The sequence below is a fragment of the Calidris pugnax genome, unplaced genomic scaffold, assembly GCF_001431845.1.
Source record: "Calidris pugnax isolate Ruff unplaced genomic scaffold, ASM143184v1 scaffold11, whole genome shotgun sequence".
Taxonomy (NCBI): Eukaryota; Metazoa; Chordata; class Aves; order Charadriiformes; family Scolopacidae; genus Calidris; species Calidris pugnax.
The window spans coordinates 10,307,503-10,314,487 of record NW_015090803.1 but is presented as its reverse complement, the minus strand read 5'-3'; the positions used below and the strand labels follow the sequence as shown (position 1 = coordinate 10,314,487).

Genomic DNA, 6,985 nt, shown 5'->3' with positions numbered 1-6,985 from the left:
GATTGGTTTGATTCTTTTTCCTCCCACACCAATATTTCTTTACACAAAGCCCATTGGAAGGTAAAAGGAATTCTTCTTATAATATGGGATTACGCTGCACTTTGATACTTAGCCTAATTAACCGGCATTTGCTCCCCAGGCCCGCCACTCCGCTCCACGTCGCACGTCCTCTACAACCCCCGAAGAAAGCCCAAATCTTAATAGTATTATTTCCAGCCCCCTTCTAAATGGGACGATTACCAACCTTCCCCCCACCCCCAGCCGCCTCTACCCTGCCATTGTACAGGGCTTGCTCAACTCCCACACGCTACACCAGGGCTCCTGTAGAAACTAAAAAGACCTATAATTACCTGACAAAGGCAAAAAAGGGGCTCTTCTAAGAGGCCAGTTGATTTTTGTCCTTGTAACACACTATGAAGAATACACCTTCCTTCACTGGCGTGGCTCTGAATTTTGCAAAACCTTTTGGGACCTTGCTGTTAAACCTGTGCTTACGCATTTCCTATACAGCTAGTTTGAGTGATGCACGAAATTATAGGTTTCTAACGATGTTGAAGAAAAAAAAAAAAAAAAAAAAAAAAAAAAAAAATAACACAGAAAAATGTCAAGAGGAAGAGGGGTTTAATATTTTTCCTAGAACTTTTTTTTTTTTTTTTTTTTTTTTTTTTTTTTTTTTTTTTTTTTTTTTTAAAAAAAAAAAAAAAAAAAAAAAAAAAAGAAAGAAAAGAAATGAGGAGGGGGACGTCTCCGCCTAAGGGGAAAAAAATTAAGAAAAAAAAATAAAAAAGCAAAGTTGCATGTGGCCCCCGAGCCAGGCAGCTTCGCTTGTGTGCGAACACGCCACATCTTCCCTGTAAGATTGTTTAACTTGTGCTATTGACACAATAAGCTAAACAAACAAAAGAAACCCTCAACTTCTCTGGAAGGAGTCGAAGAAAATCAGATAGTTCACGCTTTTAACGTGTTCCTGGTCCAGTTCTGTGACTCCAGCACTTTGCATCTTGGTGTATATACCCTTGCCTAAACCTTTCCACCATCCCCCCATGAGCTCGGAGAAAACTTTCAGCTAACTGCATACCCCCTCTTACTGTTTCACCTGCAATTCATTGAACAGAATGGAAGGGGATTTCTTTTTAAAGGTGATTTTTAGTGTTGTGGGCAAGCCTTGTCTACTCTCGCTTGGATTGTATGAGTGGGCCACTGGAATTGAAACCCATCAGTAACAGTGTAGAGTAGTGGACATCGCAGCAAAGTCAGCATGACATTACAACAGAGGAAGAATTTGCAATTTTTCATATGGAAGTGACTTAGCTAGTAGCCGGAAATACATATATTATCCCTCACTAAGAACTGGAACAAAAACTGTATATCTTTGAAAAAGAGAAGACACTATCCACACACGACATGCCCGAGTCTGTAACTATCAGCACGACTGGAAACTCCACAGCTCTCGAACTCAACTAAACCAAGGCTGATATTTACTCGAGTTGGATTCACGGCTCTTTTAAATACGGTGCCTTTAGATCCCATGAAAGAAACACACAGAGAAGTTCTTCTGCAACAATGAAACCGAAATTAATGGGGAATGGAGCAGATGCTGAAAAAAGCAGAGCAAGTCTTTCTCGGGGCTGTTGTAAAAAGTTATTGACTGCTTTGCGTCAAAAGCAGAAAGATGGCTTTAGAAGTTACAGTCCTGAGCAAATAGAAACTACAAAAGCAATAAATCACAATCATAAGTCAGCTTAAATGCCTTAACGCTAGCTATGGCTATTGGCTTCAAAACCCTGTTTCTATGAACATCTTTATTAGTATTAATGGTCAAGTTAATGCTAAAACTACTGTTTAACAATTAACTTCGTGGATGTAGTGGGGAAACTAATTAATTCTTAAGAAAAGTAACTTCTTGACGTGTGAATACCTTCCACAGGGTGTACTTTGGGAGGGCGGAAGGGGGAGTCTGCCTAACTTTATGCTGTCCTGGATCGCAGCTGAAAATTATTCCCTTCTGCCGGTTTTGGAGAAAGCTTTCTTTGCTCTACCATCGTGATTACGAGTTTTCAAATCCAAATTCAAACGGTCTTGCGAGTCTCAGACGCTGGATTTCCCCGCAACCCCATATATTGCTTTGTTCCCGTTCCTGGACGTTCAACATTGTGTTTTATTACCTCGATGATTTGGAGACCTGAAACACGGTTTCTAGCAGAAAAATGTGGAGTTTATCAGTAGGTCTGCTACTGATTTTTTTCTGTGCTATATACACATGGCTTCGAGCTGAGCTGAAATTCCAGGCTCAGTAACAACAAACAGATCTGAGTTCATAACGTGCCTTCATTAAGAGAGACCCTTTGTGCCAGCTCTGGCATTAATAGCCACTCTCGGCATTAATGCTATTTAAAGTTACCTTCAACATAATTAGATTTAGAGTTTTTACTGTCTTTCAAGTTTACTTTTATGCCAGTTGTTCAGAGGTAAGCCTATCACTCCCATGTGGAGACGAAATGGGAATCACCGTACGATACAAGTATTTATTTCCTCGCTTCCTCGAAAGATTTGAAATCTGCTGGGACGCGGAGCTGTTTACCTACATCTGGGCGTCTGATAGAGATAAAGTCGGTCTTTGATCATTTCCAAGCTGATAAAAAAAAAAAAAAAGAATAGAGCTATCGACTGTGCTCTTGTGGGAGAAGTTCTGCTCAGAGTCAGCTGAGACTGCCAGCGTTGGGTCCGTTAAGGAATCCCAAATATCTCTGCACGCCGTGCTGTGGGTACATGCCACCGGAGGAAGGTTCCTCCGGAGCGCATTTTCGCTTTTAATTCCCTAACACGAGCGTGAATAGACATTTGCAGCCCCTCTTTATAGTCAAGATTTAAGCAGCCCATTAAGCCAACACAAAGAGCCCTTGTAGCCCTGTAATTTATGGCCACTTTTAAAAGGTAGTAAAATACACTAATTGTACATCAGCGTCCAAAAATAAGCAGGTAAATCTAGCAGGAATTTGAGCTAATTCTATGTAATCCTCCCCTCTCGGCGGCCAGCATACGAAAATGGTCACTATGAAAAGCATTATATTTCTCCTGCCAAAGGACCAAGCTCATCAAGGACTCCAGCAACCCTCAACCACCAAACACCGACCCCCCTGCCCGCTGCAAAGCAGGCCAGGACAGACAAACACTCGAAACTCATTCGCCATCCGTTCCGATGCACTCATTCAGACAAAAATCAGGTTTCTCTAACATCCCCACACGAACTCCACGTCTGCAGGACCGGCCGCGGAACTCCTGGAGAAGGAGGAGGCAAACAAACAAGCCGCGATAAGCCATTCAACAACCGAAATGGCTCCGAGCCGCTCTCCCCTCGCCTCACGTCCTTTGATTTGGGAAGGAGCTTAGAATGGACAAAGAAATTCTCAACCTCTTTGGCTCTTCAAATGACTTCGCATCCTTCCTGTCCCCAGTGCCTTTATAAGGATGGCGATCACTCAGGTCCCCTACACTTCTTTGTCTGCCCAGACACGCGCATTCACCACCCACGGAAGATGAATAGAGCCAATCCAGGGGGAAAAAAATAAAAAAATAAAAAAAAAATAAATCCCGCTAGTTTAAATATTTATCACAACAACAACAACAACAAAAAATCTCATTCCAGCAGGCTTGTTCTGCATGCAGGTACCAGGCAAATGGCTTTCTTACAGCTGCGATCCGCGCAAATAAAGCAGCCGCTTTCCCGGCTCTTACCTCCTCCAGCTGCGCGGAGTTGGGCTGAAGCGCTCCCGGCTCCCTCCGCCCCGGCCCAGCGGCTGGTTTTTTTGGGGCTCCCTGTAAAGAAGCAACAAACAGTGCCTTACCGGGGAGTGCCGGGGGAGGTATTTTGGTCCTTCATAGGCAATACACGGGTTGCTGGGTGCGCTGGGAGAGCCCCGGTGTGGGGCGGGCAGGCATGGAGTGGGTGCGGGGTCCCGGCGCGGAGCGTGGGTTCCCACTCGGGTGAAGAGCACGGGGAGCTGAGAAATAAAAGCGTGTGGTTTCTTTTTTTTTTTTTTTTTTTTTTTTTTTCCTCTAGACTGCTATGCCTTCTGTCTCCAAGTGTTTGGAAATATTGTCATTCCAAACTCTTGTTACATGAATGTCTGCTTTATTTTCCTCTGGGAAACCTTTGTTTAGGATCATTTAATCAAGAACAGACATTAAACACAACTCGTGGTGTTCATCTCTGCTGAATAAAACGCGGAAAGGGTTCCAGTTTAAATGCGGGGCGTATTGAGGTTGGGCTTTTATTCAAACGGTTAGTCGGGGCCCGATCCTGCCACCACGAGCGCAATAAGAGACTAACAATTGACCTCACTGAAGCGGGATCGGGCTCAAAGCCTTTTTTAAAAAAAAAAAAAAAACACCACTGAAAGCCATTGAAGGAGGGAAAAAAACTGGACGGCTTCTCTTCCCCTAAAATAAACAATATTGCGCAATAGAAAAAGACAATAGTCAGATTATTCGCATGCCACTTACTGAATCACGTTTACATATGAATTTGTCAGATATAATAATGTACCCCCCGTATTCATTCTCGCTAATAAAAGCCATCTAACGCATCTTAAAATTGTCAGTAAATGTAAATGCTAATAATTAAATAACAGTTCTTGCGGAAGGGTGTCATCTGAGCCATGGAAATATTAAGTCTGTCTTGGGAGAACTTTTCGAGCAGAGACTTTGCTTTGGTAATTTAGTAGTCCCATAATTACTCTAATAATTTTAAATTTGGTGTTGAACTCCGGTCTACATAAAATCATGCAATAATAGCCTACTAAGCTGTTTATTGCTGTCTCATAAATTTGAGTGCGCTGACTGCTAAAATCTACTGGCAAACACAAAAGAAAATGGAAAGTTCAATCTGGAATGGCAGAGCCCGGGCGCTGTTGCCCGGGGTTATTCTCAGCTCTACCTTTCCCTCCACTCGGCTCCAGCACAGGGGGAACCCCCTGGCATTTTAAGCTCAAACTCATACCTTAGCCGTTTTGATCCCTAATCAATAGTCGTGTTGCAAACGGCAATAATCATCGATCAAGCGTGTCGTGACTGGGTTGCCCCACTCGTGTTAAATATGGAGCGTGTATCTGAAAACGGTGCCAGCGACTTTCTGTTATTTATTTTGGAGCTATTAAGTCACGCCACCATATTTTACACTGCCACAGTCCTTTAAACTATGCTGCTTCTTGAAAGAGTTGCTAAGTAGCAATAAAGCACTTTACAAACGCTATGACATTTTTTTTTAATTTGTTGTTATCCCAAACTCTAATATTCATTGAGGCACTTTAAGTTCGTACATAAATCGTTCAGACTAATGAGTCATAGAGAAATTCGCCCATGACTTTTCCTTTACAATGCTCACTGCCTTTCTATTGCTTTTTTGGCCCTGCATTAGGAGCCGGTGATTTATTAACGCCAGGAAAATTGAACAAAGCAGGTCCTCCTGCACTGTGGCACCCAGCCTTCCACAGTGTGAATTAGAACATTATCAAATGTGTTTGCCTCGGTAACACTTAATCACCAAAAGCCGTAATGTGACCACAAGGCAGCTAAAACAAAGATTTAACATTTCTAAATATTAAACTTGTTAAGCAAATGCTCAGCAGACAAAGCAAGCACAAACAATTAAAGTCATCAAGCTAGAAATACACACTACCTACTTACCAACACAGACCCTACTGCTTGCTTAAGAAGTTTAGAATCTTTCAAGATAAATCAGGTGGTTTTTTTTTTAAAGGGAAAAAAAAAAAAAAAAAAAAGAAAAGAAAGAAAGAAAAACAAACTCCAGTAATAAGGAGTTGAGTTTCACTTCTGAGAGAATCACTCCTAGTGAGGACTGACGGCCACAGATCCATTCCTGACTATCTGCATTAATTATTTAATGAGTCACGTGACCCAAAAGATTAAAATTTCAATATCTCCCCCAGAACAGACGCAACACCTTTATCTGCGAGAGCAGGGATCCTCGTACTTGGGTCTCCTAATCTCTGCTGGCTTTGACAGCTCCTCAATTTCTAAGGAGAGCGCTTAGGCATTAATAACGCGGGTTTGTCCCGCTCTGTACAGCGCGATGGGGCAGCTTTACACCCCCCCAACCCCCAGATTAGCCAGTTGAACCCAGATCCTCATTGTCTGCAGCGGGAGGGGGGGCTCTGAGCCCCATGGAGGGGGGGGCATTCCCCGGGCTGCCTTCCGCGGGTCAATACCGCCTGTCCGCGGGCGCGGGCGGAGCCGGGAGGGCTGCCCGGGGCCGGGGGGAGGCGGTCGCCGACCTTCCCCTGCCCACGCGGGGTTCCCCGGTCCCACCGGGAGTGGCGTGGGCCGGGCTTGGGAGCCCGCAGCGCCGGGCCCGACGGGACTGCCCCGGGGGGACCCCCGGGGGGAGCGGGAAGGGGGGGGGGGTCCCACCCCGCCGCGGCCCGGCCAGGCCTCCAGGCTCCGCACCCGGCCAGCGCCTCCTCCTCCTCTTCCTCCTCCTCCTCCTTCCCGGGGCCTCGACGTGCGGGGCCCCTCGGGGCGAGCAGCCCGGCCGGCTCCGGTGGAGGTGTGGGAACGGCGGACGGGCCCGGGGCAGCCCGGATCGGGCCCCAAAACGGGGCAGGGAGGAGGAGTAGAGGAGTAAGGGCGGGGGGGAGAGAGAGGAGGAGGGGGGGACCGGAGGTTCATGGCAAGCTTATCAAGATCTCTGCCTATGTGAGGGCACCCCCCACCCCTTCCTCGTTTACAAACACTGGGAAAGAGGGCCATGGGGCGGCAAACACCCTGAAGGAAATTTAAAAGAAAAATAAAAAAAATTTAAAAAAAGGAAAGAAATCAAAGTCTCAGCATTGGGTAATCCTCCAGTGCAGGATGGCTCTGGTTATTAAATACCACAAGGCGCTTGTCACAGCTGAGTTCCCCGTGTAATAAAACACCAGGTATAGCAAGAGCCTGCAGGAGAAACGAGGAGGGGGACCTGGGGAAA

At 45.5% G+C, this 6,985-nt stretch overlaps 1 protein-coding gene across 2 annotated transcripts in view; it reads right to left on the bottom strand.

Annotated features, from left to right (window-relative positions):
- HOXA3 (homeobox A3) overlaps positions 1-3,816 on the bottom strand; it is a 15,569-nt gene extending 11,753 nt beyond the window's left edge. The window contains exon 1 of one of the 2 annotated variants that reach the window (XM_014937729.1): positions 3,736-3,816. The gene's annotated coding sequence lies outside the window, so the exon portion shown is untranslated. Of the gene's footprint in view, positions 1-350; positions 442-3,735 lie in introns of those variants that run through there. The other variant, XM_014937732.1, reaches the window with a different exon arrangement.
- Positions 3,817-6,985: the final 3,169 nt, after the last annotated feature.